Source organism: Sus scrofa, chromosome 13, assembly GCF_054392235.1.
Source record: "Sus scrofa isolate SSC_HxYL_T2T_F1_AM1 chromosome 13, Sscrofa_HxYL_maternal_Yorkshire_Landrace_v2.0, whole genome shotgun sequence".
Taxonomy (NCBI): Eukaryota; Metazoa; Chordata; class Mammalia; order Artiodactyla; family Suidae; genus Sus; species Sus scrofa.
In genome coordinates this window covers 215,090,468-215,103,134 of record NC_139395.1, presented here as the reverse complement: position 1 = coordinate 215,103,134, position 12,667 = coordinate 215,090,468, and the positions used below count along the sequence as shown (strand labels likewise).

Below are 12,667 nucleotides of genomic sequence, written 5' to 3'. Positions count from 1 at the left end.
ATCATTTGGAATCCATTCCATTTTACCTCCCTTGGGGTCACTGAGGAAATCATGACAGGTATCACAAAATTCACATCTATCACCACGTGTGGACTTAATAGAGATACTTTGATTTTTGGGTGCTTTTTTTTTTTTTGCATAGGGATTCCTTTGATACAGTAATTGGTGTTTTGGTTAAATCAGGACACGTAACATCAATTGATCTATGGGAAGCTCTGAGGGAGAACACCCCATTCTACAACTATTTTTGTCAGAAACAAACTGACCATGAAGCCCCTCAGCATCCGAGGGCAAAAGGGCCAAGTACATGGGAGTCTCTGCTCCTTATTCTGGGCTCTTGGGGGCTTTGGGTCCAGCCATGTCAGTTCTCACCCACACTGGGCAGCAAGCATTCAGGAGGATCTTGTCCCCTCCTCTCTGCTCACTCAGTTTCCTGGCATAGATCTTGGACAGCAGGGTGACCCTGATTTTTGTCACTCCATAGATCAAATCACACCAGCCCTCCCTCCTGTGTATCCCATTCTTGGTGTATTCCACAAACTTGTTCATGAGCTCTACCAGCTCCTCCTCTGTGATGGTCTCACTCTTGAACTTCTGCTGCAATTTGGGGCTGCAGTCATGAAGAACTCTGACACTCTTATAGCTGGAAACAGTCACCACTCTGCCTAAAGTACAACACAAATTGTTACATAGAGATGTGAGTGCCCAAAGAATGAATATCAAATTTGCTGGGATGTTGGATCCAAAATTTCCATTTGAGAATCTGTGACCAGTTTGTTAGAAATTGAATTAAGACTGCCTCTATTAGAGAAGGACATGAAACTGCCTTGGAACCTGTTCTAGCCATCATTTCCAGGATGATGTCAGAGAAAGAAATGCCCTAGTGTGCAGGGCAGCATCTGGATTTCCATATGAAAGTTAATTGGTGTATGGAAGAAAATGCTCAGAAAATAAGAGGAGTCCTCACTGCACTCAGGATAGTGGCCTCCTTTGGGACCAGCTGAGGGTCTATGGTCCCTTGGTCAGTGCTCTAGAATAGGTCTCTGTTGACCAGCAAAGAGCCTGTGAGTTTATGACTGAGAGTTCCCAGGTGATCAGGCAGCATCAGGTTTGGAAGGTTCAGATGGAGGAAGGAAAAAATCAATCAGCTCAGGGGCTGAATTTTGTAAAGTTTTCTCTAGGTTTAGGATTTTCTTAGCTCAGGAATATTGACTCAAGTTCTGGTTGTAAGATGACAGACAAGGTCAGTGTAAACTGACTATTTAAGAGATTCCCTCTAGTGGGATTAAGGTGGTGGCATAGTAGGAATGGGGCTCACCTTCTCTCATAAAAACAACAGAATTACAACCAAATCCTTAACAACCTTCAACCATATGGACTGGAAACTTTGCAAAAGATATCCTACTCCAGAAGAGGCCACATTAAAGAAGTAGAAAGGGAGATTATGTGATACAAGCAACCCCATACAGACCAGGTGAGAAGCCTACAGTCTAGAAAATAACTGTATCACAGAGACTCACACACAGGAGTGAGAGTTCTGAGCCCCACATCAGGTCCGCATGCCTGGGGATTTTGGATTGGGAGAAAGAGCCCCCAGAGCATCTGGCATTAAAGGCCAGTGGGGCTTGTGTGCAGCAACTACACAGGACTGGGGGAAACAGAGACCCCATTCTTGAAGGGCACACATGGGCTTTCATCTGCACTGGATCCCAGTGAAGGGTGGAGACTCTGTGGAAGTCTGGGGCAGACCTGACTGCAGTTCTTGGAGGATCTCCTGGGAAAACAGGGGGTGATTGTGGCTTGTTGTGGGGGAAGGACATTGAAGGCAAGGGTCTCGGAAGTATTCATCGGTGTGTGTTCCTCTAGAGGTGGCCATTTTGGGAGAATCTGTCTCCACCCATCAGTGCTGAGAAGTCCCAGGCCAAACAATAATCCAGGTGGGATCACAGCCTCACCTATCAGTAAACAGGCTGCCTATAGAGCCCCCAGGCACACAGCTGCCTCTAATCTCATCCAGAGACAAAGTCCCACCCACCAGAGGGATAGGAATCAGCCCCACCTACCAGTGGGCAGGCACCAGTCCCTCCCATCAGGAAGCCTACAGCAAGCCCCTGTACCAACTTCAGCCATGAGGGGGGCAGACATCAGAAGTAAGAGAGGCTACAACTCTATTATCTGTAAAAAGATCACCACACCAAAAATCTATAAAAATGAAAAGACAGAAAACTATAACTCTGGTGAGGGAGAAAGAAAAAAAAAAAAAAACCCAGAAAATCAGCTAAGTGGTCAGGAGATCCTCAGCCTCCAGGAAAAAGACTTTAGACTGTTGATGTTGAAGATGATGCAAGACATTGGAAATAAACTGGAGGCAAAGACTGATAATTTACAGCAAACATTGAGCAAAGAAATACAAGATTTAAAAATTAAGCAAGCAAAGATGCAAAATACAATAACTGAAATAAAAAAATCATTAGAAGCAGCTAACAGCAGAATACAGGAGGCAGAAGGGTGAATAAGTGAGGTGGAGGACAGACTAGTGGAAATCACTGAAGTGGAACAGAAAAGAGAAAAAAGATTGAAAAGAAATGAAGACAGTCTAAGAGAACTCTGGGAGAATGTTAAACACACCAACATCCATATTATATGTGTGGCAGAAGGAGAAGAGAGAGAGAAAGGGGACAGAAAAAATATTTGAAGAGATAATAGCTGAAAACATCCCTAATATGGAAAATGAACTGCTCATTCAAATCCAGGAAGTGCAGTGAGTACCATATAAAATAAACCCATGGAGGAACACCCTGAGACACATATTAATCAAACTAACCAAAATTAAAGACAAAGAGAAAATACTGAAAGCAGCTAGGAAAAAGAAACAAATAACATACAAGGGAACCCTGGTAAGATTATTGGCAGATCTTTCAGCAGAAACTCTGCAGGCCAGAAGAGAGTGGCATGATATGCTTAATGTGATGAAAGGAAAAAACCTCCAACCATGATTACTTTACCCAGCAAGGCTCTCATTCAGGTTTGAAGGAGAAATCAAAAGCTTCACAGATAAGCAAAAGCTAAGAGAATTTAGCAACACTAAACCAGCCTTACAACAAATACTAAAGGAACTTCTCTAGGCAGAAAAGAAAAGACAGCACCAGGAAACAAAAATTCCACAAATGACAAGGCTCACCAGGAAAGGTATCTATACAGTAAAGATATGAAATCATCCATGCACAATTATGCCACCAAAATCAGAAATCATGAGAAGAGGTGGGTACAAATGCAGGACACTGGAGATGTACTTGCAATTAAGAGAACAACAACTTAAAACAATCTCATATCTATATAGACTCTTACATCAAAACCTCAGAATAACTGCAAACCAAAAAATCTACAATTGATACACACACAATTAAAAAAATCAACTTAAATACAACACTAAAGATTGTCATCAAACCAGAAGAGGAGAGAACAAGAGAAGAAGGGGAAAAAAAGGGCAAGAAAAACAAATCCAAAACAGTTAATAAAATAGCAATAAGAACATACATATCAACAATTACCTTAAATGTGAATGGACTAAACACCCCAACCAAAAGACATACACTGGCTGAATGGATACAAAAACAAAACCCATATATATGCTGTCTAAAAGAGACCCACTTCACTTCTAGGGACACATAAAAATTGAAAGTGAGAGGATGGATGAAAACATTCCATGCAAATGGGACTCAAAAGAAAGCTGGAGTAGCAATACTCATGCTGACAAAATAGACTGTAAAATAAAGAATATTATAAGATACAGAAGGACATTACATAATGATCAAAGGATCAATCCAAGAAGAAGATATAGCAGTTGTAAATATATATGCACCCAACATAGGATCACCTCAATATATAACACAACTGTAAACAACCTTAAAAAGAGAAATTGACAATAAGACAATCATAGCAGGGGACTTTAACACCCCACTTACAGCAATGGATAGATCATCCAGATGGAAAATGAACAAGGAAACACAGGCCCTAAATGAAGGCATTAGACAAGATGGATGTAATAGATATTTATAGGACATTCCATCCAAAAGCAACAGAATACACATTCTTCTCAAGTGCCCATGGAACATTCTCTAGGATTGATCACATTCTAGGCCACAAGTCAAGCCTCAGTAACTTTAAGAAAATTGAAATCATATCAAGCATCTTTTCCAAACACTACTTTATATGACTGGAAATCAATAACAAGAAAAAAAAATCTGCAAAAAACACAAACACTTGGAGACTAAACAACATGCTACTAAACAACCAATTGATAACTAAAGAAATCAAAGAGGAAATTAAAAAAATACCTCAAAACAAATGACAACAAAGATATGACACTCCAAAACCTATGGGATGCATCAAAAGCAGTTCTAAGAGGGAAGTTTATGGCAGTACAAGCCTACCTCAGGACACAAGAAAAAGCTCAAATAAACAACCTAACTTTACATCTAAAGCAGTGAGAGAGAGAGAACAGACAAGATATAAAGTTAGTAGAAGGAAAGAAATCATAAAGATCAGAGCAGAAATCAATGAAATATAAATGAAGAAAGCCATAGAAAAGATCAATGAAACTAAAATTTCGTTCTTTGAAAAGATCAACAAAATTGATAAACCCTAGCCAGACTCATCAAAAAGGAGAGAGGACCCAAATCGATAAAATTATAAAGGAAAAAGAAGTAACAACAAACATCACAGAAATACAAAGGATCATAAGGGAATACTATATGAAACTACATGCCAATAAAACAGAAAACCTAGAAGAAATGGATGAATTCTTAGAAGAGTACAATCTTCCAAGACTAAACCAAGATGAAATAGAAAAGATGAATGGACCCATCATGAGAACTGAAATTGAAACCATGATTTAAAAACTTCCAACCAACAAAAGTCCGGGACCAGATGGCTTCACAGGTGAATTCTATCAAACACTTAGAGAAGAGTTAACACCTGTCCTTCTGAAACTATTTCAAAAAAAAATTGCAGAGGAAGGGATACTCCCAAACTCATTCTATGAGGCCACCATCACCCTGATACCAAAACCAGACAAAGACTCCACAAAAAAAGAAAACTACAGGCCGATTTCACTGATGAACACTGATGTAAAAATCCTCAACAAAATACTAGCAAACCGCATCCAACAATACATTAAAAGGATTGTACACCATGATCAAGTGGGATTTATCCCAGGGATGCAAGGGTTCTTCACTATCCACAAATCAATTAGTGTGATACACCACATTTACAAACTGAAGAATAAAAACCATATGATCCTCTCAATAGACGCAGAAAAAGCCTTTGACAAAATCCAACACCCATTTCTGATAAAAACCCTTCAGAAAGGGGGCATAGAGGGAACCTACCTCAACATAATAAAAGCCATATACGAACAAACCCAGAGCTACCATCATTCTCAATGGTGAAAAGCTGAAAGAACTCCCACTGAGATCAGGAACAAGACAAGGATGTCTGCTCTCACCACTACTCTTCAACATGGTTCTGGAAGTCCTAGCCATGGCAATATCAGAGAAGAAAAAGAAATAAAAGGAATCCAAATTGGAAAGGAAGAAGTAAAACTATCACTATTTGTAGATGACATGATACTATACCTAGAGAATCCTAAATTGCTACCAGAAAACTGTTAGAGCTCATCCATGAATTTGGCAATGTCACAGGATACAAAATTAATGCACAGAAATCAGCTGCATTTCTATACACTAACAACGAAAGATCAGAAAGAGAAATTAGTGAAACAATCTCATTTACCATTTCATCAAAAAGAATAAAATACCTAGGAGTAAACCTACCTAAAGAGACAAAAGACCTGTACTCTGAAAACTATAAGACACGGATGAAAGAAATCAAAGATGACACAAATAGATGGAAAGACATACCATGCTCTTGGATTGGAAGAGTCAATATTATCAAAATGACTATACCATCCAAGGCAATCTACAGATTCAATTCAATCCCTATCAAATCACCAAGGACGTTTTCCACAGAATGTGAACAAAATATTTTAAAGTGTGTTTGGAAGCACAAAAGACCCAGAATTGCCAAAGACACCCTGAGAAGGAAAAATGGAGCTGGAGAAATCAGGCTCCTGGACTTCAGACTATACTACAAAGCAGCTGTCATCAAAACCATGTGGTACTGGCACAAAGATAGAAATATAGATCAATGGAACAGGATAGAAAGCCTAGAATTAAATCCACGCACCTACAGCCAACTCATCTATGACAAAGGAGGCAAGAATAGACAATGGAGAAAGGACAGCCCCTTGAATAAGTGGTGCTGGGAAAACTGGACAGCCACATGGAAAAGAATGAAATTAGGACACTCCCTAACACCATACACAAAAAGAAACTCGCAATGGATGAAAGACCTAGATATAAGGCCAGACACTATAAAACTCTTAGAGGAAACCAGAGGCCAAACACTCTCTGACATAAACCACAGCAACATCTTCTCAGATCCACCTCTTTGAGTAATGACAGTAAAAACAAAAATAAACAAATGGGACTTAATTAAACTTAAAAGTTTCTTCACAGCAAAGGAAACCCTAAACAAAACAAAAAGACAACCCAGAGAATGGGAGAAAATCTTTGCAAATGAATCAATGGACAAGCAATTAATCTCCAAAATTTATAAATACCTCCTACAGCTCCATACCAAAAAAAGAAATAACCCCTTCAAAAAATGGCCAGAAGATCTAAACAGACAATTCTCCAAAGAAGACATATGGATGGCCAAAGAACACATGAACAGATGTTCAACATCAGTCATTATTAGAGAAATGCAAATCAAAATCTCTTATGAGGTACCACCTTACACCAGCCAGAAGTGCCATCATCCAAAAATCTACAAACATAAGTGTTGGCGAGGATGTGGAGAAAAAGAAACACTTTTACACTGTTAGTAGGATTGTAAATTGGTGCAATCACTGTGGAAAACCATATGGAGATTCCTCAGAACACTCAAAATAGAACTACCCTTTGATCCAGCAATCCCTCTCCTGGGCATCTATCCAGAGAAAACCACGACTCACAAAGACACATGTACTCCGATGTTCATCGCAGCACCATTTACAATAGCCAAGACATGGAAACAACCTAAATGTCCATCGACAGAGGAGTGGATCAAGAAGAGGTGGTACATATACACAATGGAATGTTACTCAGCCCTTAAAAGGAATGAAATACTGGCATTTTTAGCAACATGGATGGTCCTAGAAATTATCATGCTAAGTGAAATCAGACAGTGGGACACCAACATCGTATGCTATCACTTACATGTGGAATCTAAAAAAAGGACATACTGAACTTCTTTGCAGAACAGATACTGACTCACAGACTTTGAAATACTTATGTTTTCCAAATGAGACCAGATGTGGGATGGGGGATGAGCTGGGGGTTTTGAAAAAAGAAATTTCAGAGTATGTACATTTCCCCCTCCATCCTGCCACGCCTGGCTTCTTTTGGTCCACATAGTATTTTTGAGATTTAGTTTTATGGTTGCATGCCAATAGTTTATTTTTTTTTATTGCTGAGTAGTATTCTTTTGCATGAATATGCCACATCTTGTTGATCCATCATTCTATGTTAGGATCTTTGGGATGTTTTCCACTTTTGGGTGTTACAAATAAAGCTTATTTGAATACTTTTGTACCAAAAAAAAAATATGCCAACTAAGCATGTCACTCTGAGAGTCAAAGGGACCTTAAGAGGGAATGAGAGTAGGACATTTTCATTTCCATCAGAAGAACTATTTCCCAGGTGGGGAGGTTTTGATATTGTTGATGGATTGTACTCAGGTGTGGTTATTTGTCATGGCTCTTTGGGTCCATGAGGGGAGTAGAAATGGTTGCCGTTTTAAGGCAGGGATGGGATTTTTGTTAATAAGACTAGCATCTTCTCAGGCACAAAGATAGAGAGTGTTTCATCTGCAAGCACGTCAGAAAGAGGGGAGATGGGTAGGAGACAGACTTGAGGCCACGTCCTGACACAAAGCTGGGAAGTGGGGCTGCAGGTGGGAGCCCTAAGAAGTTACATTGTGTCCTGCTGAGATGAGATGCTGTCTCTGGACCTGGCTTTTCCGCCCTGGTGGGAGAACCCTGGTCTAAGGCATCAAGGAAGATACTGATGTTGAGGGTCAAGTGTCCTGGGAGACTGAGTGACAGTCTCTTCTGGTTGTCACGCCGATGGAAAATGAGTGTTGATGACGAAAATTGGGGGGAGTTGAGCAGCAGCAACTTTCCATGTTGTAAATCGATTTAACGAGGAGGCCATTTGATTGAGTGGCTTTAGTCCCCTGGTGGGTTATGGTAGCAGTCCAGAATCTGAGCCTGTAAGTGCCTCATGGTGACATAATGAAACCTAAGGCCCACCAGGCACAAATAGCCACCAGGTGCCAGATGCTCCAGACATTCCATAATCTCCTTGCTTTCTTTCAGTGTTCTCTCCACAATCATGTCTTCCTTACTCCCTGTGGGCAGAAACAGCCTCACCACTTCCAGATTGGTGCTTTTTGATTCAAATAGTAGATTTTTTTCCTTAAAAAAGCTTTAAAATTTTGGAGTTCCCGTCGTGGCGCAGTGGTTAACGAATCTGACTAGGAACCATGAAGTTGTGGGTTCGGTCCCTGCCCTTGCTCAGTGGGTTAACGATCCGGCGTTGCCATGAGCTGTGGTGTAGGTTGCAGACGCGGCTTGGATTCTGCGTTGCTGTGGCTCTGGTGTAGGCTGGAGACTACAGCTCCGATGGGACCCCTAGCCTGGGAACCTCCATATGCCGCGGGAGCGGCCCAAGAAATAGCAAAAAGACCAAAAAAAAAAAAAAAGCTTTAAAATTTTATATGCCTTGTTTTATTGCTTAACATATACTGAACAGTTGAACAAAGGGTTGTATGCCAATAAAGGCACAGAACAAAAGCGGTTGATTAAAAGGAGAATACAATTAGTACCAACACATGAAAATGTAAGTGGTGGCTTGATAAGTAAGATCATCTGCCCTTCCAAAACTACCCTTCCCCCAAGCCAGCTCCTCTAAATACCAGGCCTATTTCTGATAATATTGCTTTATTCACTAAATAAGTTCTGTACTAAATTTAGTTGCTCCGCGATCCTTTGGACATAAGAGAGCCTTAGGAAAGCACCAGGGGCTGCTCTCTGTAAGGAAGGGCCTAAGCTTGTCCAACGATTGTTCAGCCCTTCGCCAGAGAACCTGGGCGGACGTGCGAAACCCTTAGCACATCCTGCCTGAGAAGACTGGCCTTGCTCACTTGGTGTCTAGGGTCAGGTTCCATAATCTGTGTTAGCAGGTGACTCTGCTGTGGCCTTGGGCTACCTGGTATGAGCTGGACCTTGGGAGGGTCTGGAGAGTCAGGTCAGCCAAGAGGGCAGTGGGCCATGCCTATGTGACCCACCAGCACCAAGGCCACTGAACACCAAGGCCAGGGTGAGCTCCCAGGTGGGCAATGTTCCACATGTGCGGTCTCCTATTGTTTCAGGGAGAAACACGTGCTTCCTCCAAGATGTGCTGGGTGAGGACATGTGGCAGCTCCATCCTGGTCTTTGCTGGACCTGTGCCATGAGGCCTTGATCCCTGCTGACCTGAGCCAGTCTCCACTTCCTAATTCACTGGCATTTGTACTTAACAGCTTGTTGGTGAGTTCTGTTTCTTTCTAGTGAATTCTTGACATTGTGGGTGGTCTAGGGACCCCCTGAACTTGTCAGGACCAAGAAGTGTACATTTAGCTCAGCTTCTACCAACCAATAAATAAATATATAATGTATCCTGTCGGTAGGAGACAAAAGCAAAACCCAGGTGAAGAGATGTAGAAAAAGCTTTAGGGAGAATGACGATTTGATGGTATGGTAGCTACCCAAACCTGAGTCAGCAAAAGCCAACCAGCAAAGTGAAACAGCGAACCAGATCACTGTGAGAGTGGGAGGTGGGGAGAGAAGGTCTGGAGCTGACTCCTAAGTAAACTCCACGTGTGAGTGGCACAGAGGAAGGTAAATGCCTTTCGTAGGAGCATTGTGACTGAAATAGAAGAGATGAAACAGCCAGAGGAATGAAGAGCAGCTGGACCTTGATAGTGTAAAGAGACCTATGGCCCCAGGACACCTGCCCAGGTGGAGACACAGCCTCGAGGCCAGTGACGCTGAGCAGGAGAGGGAGCTGGGCCTGCAGAGAAGGCCAGAGGCAGGCAAGGCTCAGATCTTGCGAGGAACACTAGAGCTTGGGATCCAATCAGACTCACCTTGAGGTTTTATTAGAGGCAGAAGCTCTGTGCACACATCTCGGGTTCCCAAGAAGTTGGTTTTCATAGTCAGTTCTGCCTGAATATGAAACAGTGTGGGATCCTCCACTTTTAGGGCAGAAAGAGAAAGGAGCTAATTAATAGTAGCCTTATGTAAAAATGCACATATCGATAGTTTCTGTACCCTGTATTCTGATGCATATTAAGTAATGTCTGGGGCTAGTTAACAGCGTTGTGCCAGTGAGTGTTCAGAAAGTGAACATGCTGTTACGGTTTTGTGAGATGGTACCATTGTGGGAGAATAAGCGAAGGGAGCATGTATGGGATCTATGTGTCTCCTTCTTTGCAGTATTTTGTTTATTTCAAAGGAAGTTAATAATTAAGGAAACATATATATATATATATATTTTTTTTTTTTTGCTTTTTAGGGCCGTACATTTGGCATATGGAGGTTCTCAGGCTAGGGGTGGACTTGGAGCTACAGCTGCTGACCTACAGCACAGCCACAGCAACGCAGGATCTGAGCCATGTCTGTGACCTACACCAGAGCTCATGGCAACACCAGATCCTTCACCCACTGAACGAAGCCAGGGACAGAAGCCACAACTTCATGGTTCCTAGTTGGATTTGTTTCTGCTCTGCCATGATGGAAACACCCAAGGGAACATAACTTAAAAACAAAACAAAACAAAAAAAACCAAATAAACACCCAAAGCTCCACAGTTCAGAGTGATCCTGTGAAAACCTGGACTCAGTTCCTACCAATCTGATCAAAAGTATTGGAGGGGCGTTATGGCTGGGAAATTTTGTCAGTCTGGAGGAATTCTGCTCCTTGTGGACATCAGTCCATCCCCCTCTCCAGGGAACAGGTTCGAGGTCCCACGGTGGACATTCAGGCAGTAGCCCCGACCCAGCCAGGCTGGCCCCCCTCAGAAGGCTGTATCCTTTGAGCTCACATCCACTTACACTGGAAGGCGATGGCCACGTTGTTGACCAGCATGTCGAGCCCGCCATACTCCCTGTGCAGGAAGTCACACAGGGCACGGATGCTCTGCAGGTCTATGATGTCCAGCTGGTGGAAGCGCGGGTCAGGCCCTTGGCTGGCAGTTGCTTCACGGCTGCCTGGCCTCGTGCCACGTCCCTTGCTGTGAGCACCACGTCCCCGGCGAACTGCCGGCACAGGTCCCGCACAATAGCAAAGCCAATAGGCTTGTTTGCCCCCGTCACCAGAGCCAGTAGAGTGTGGGAAGACATGGCTGGTGTGGTGTTTGTGGGGCTCTGGTGTGGAGAGCGGAGGGTGGTGTGAGTCTCGGGCAGGAGGTGCAGGTTTTCAACAAGCAGGAATTAGTAACAGAGAGGCCAGTTAGACAGGAGCTGGGATAGCGTGTCTGGCAGCAGGGCTATAACTCCTAGGGGACTAATCCCTGCCTTCTTCCCTCCCTCCAAGGAGGGCCAAATGTTGGAGTAGGGTCCTAATAACTGAGTCCTGAGTCCACCCCCTCCTTGGTTCTGCCGCCAGAGCCAAACCTGCAAAGCACTGTCTTTCGATCTTACCTCTGAGTTGCACACGGATTGGAAGGGTGGAGATGGGTGGGTGAAGGGTCAGTAGGGGGCTAGGGATTCCTGGTGGTTGACCAGAAAAAATTTGGTGGGCAGATCTCCAAAAGGAGGAAAGGGAGTGAAGATTCATTGTCTTGGGCTGGGGCCATCACTCCCTCGAGAATGGCAGGGATTGCTTTTCTTTAATGCAAAGATTGAAAACATTACTAAGGATGCTTGCTTCTGAGGAGAGAGTTTCTGGAGCTTCCTTAGGAGGAATTCAGGACTGTGAATGAGAGAAAGTGGTCCAGTGATGCGACTTTGTGTGGGCAGGGTACGCACTCTGTGGGATTCCCAGTGTTGCCCCAGGAGTGGGGGTGTTTGTGAAGCTCCTCCTGTGCCAAGCCCCTGATGAGAATGTTTATTTAATGTTTTCCTAAATCTTCGGGTTGCTGGAAGTGCCTACCTTTTGGCTTGGTTTATTTCAGGTTAATACGTGATATATTTAATTACATGTTATTTTTGTGGACTTGGATATGGAGTGCTTCTGTGAATGGAGGGGATGTGGTGAACAATTCCTGGGGCCCCGGGGAGGCGAGGCTTGGTGTTGGGCAGGAAAAAGCTTCATTTTGCTGCCCCAGGTGGTGTTGGCACCCTCGTACAGGGCCTTGTGACAGAGGGCACTTGGCACGTCCCCTGAGTTTTGAACACTGTCACTTATATCCTGACACGGATCTTCCCAGCAATCCTATAACTGTGACCCCCACTTTACAATTGAGGGGATCCAGTAGACGTGGCATTTGACCAAGATCAGGCAGGAAGGTGGCACAGCCAGGAC

At 43.2% G+C, this 12,667-nt stretch overlaps 1 pseudogene; it reads right to left on the bottom strand.

Annotated features, from left to right (window-relative positions):
- Positions 1–203: 203 nt before the first annotated feature.
- On the bottom strand, positions 204–11,544 carry LOC110256280 (carbonyl reductase [NADPH] 1-like; annotated as a pseudogene).
- Positions 11,545–12,667: the final 1,123 nt, after the last annotated feature.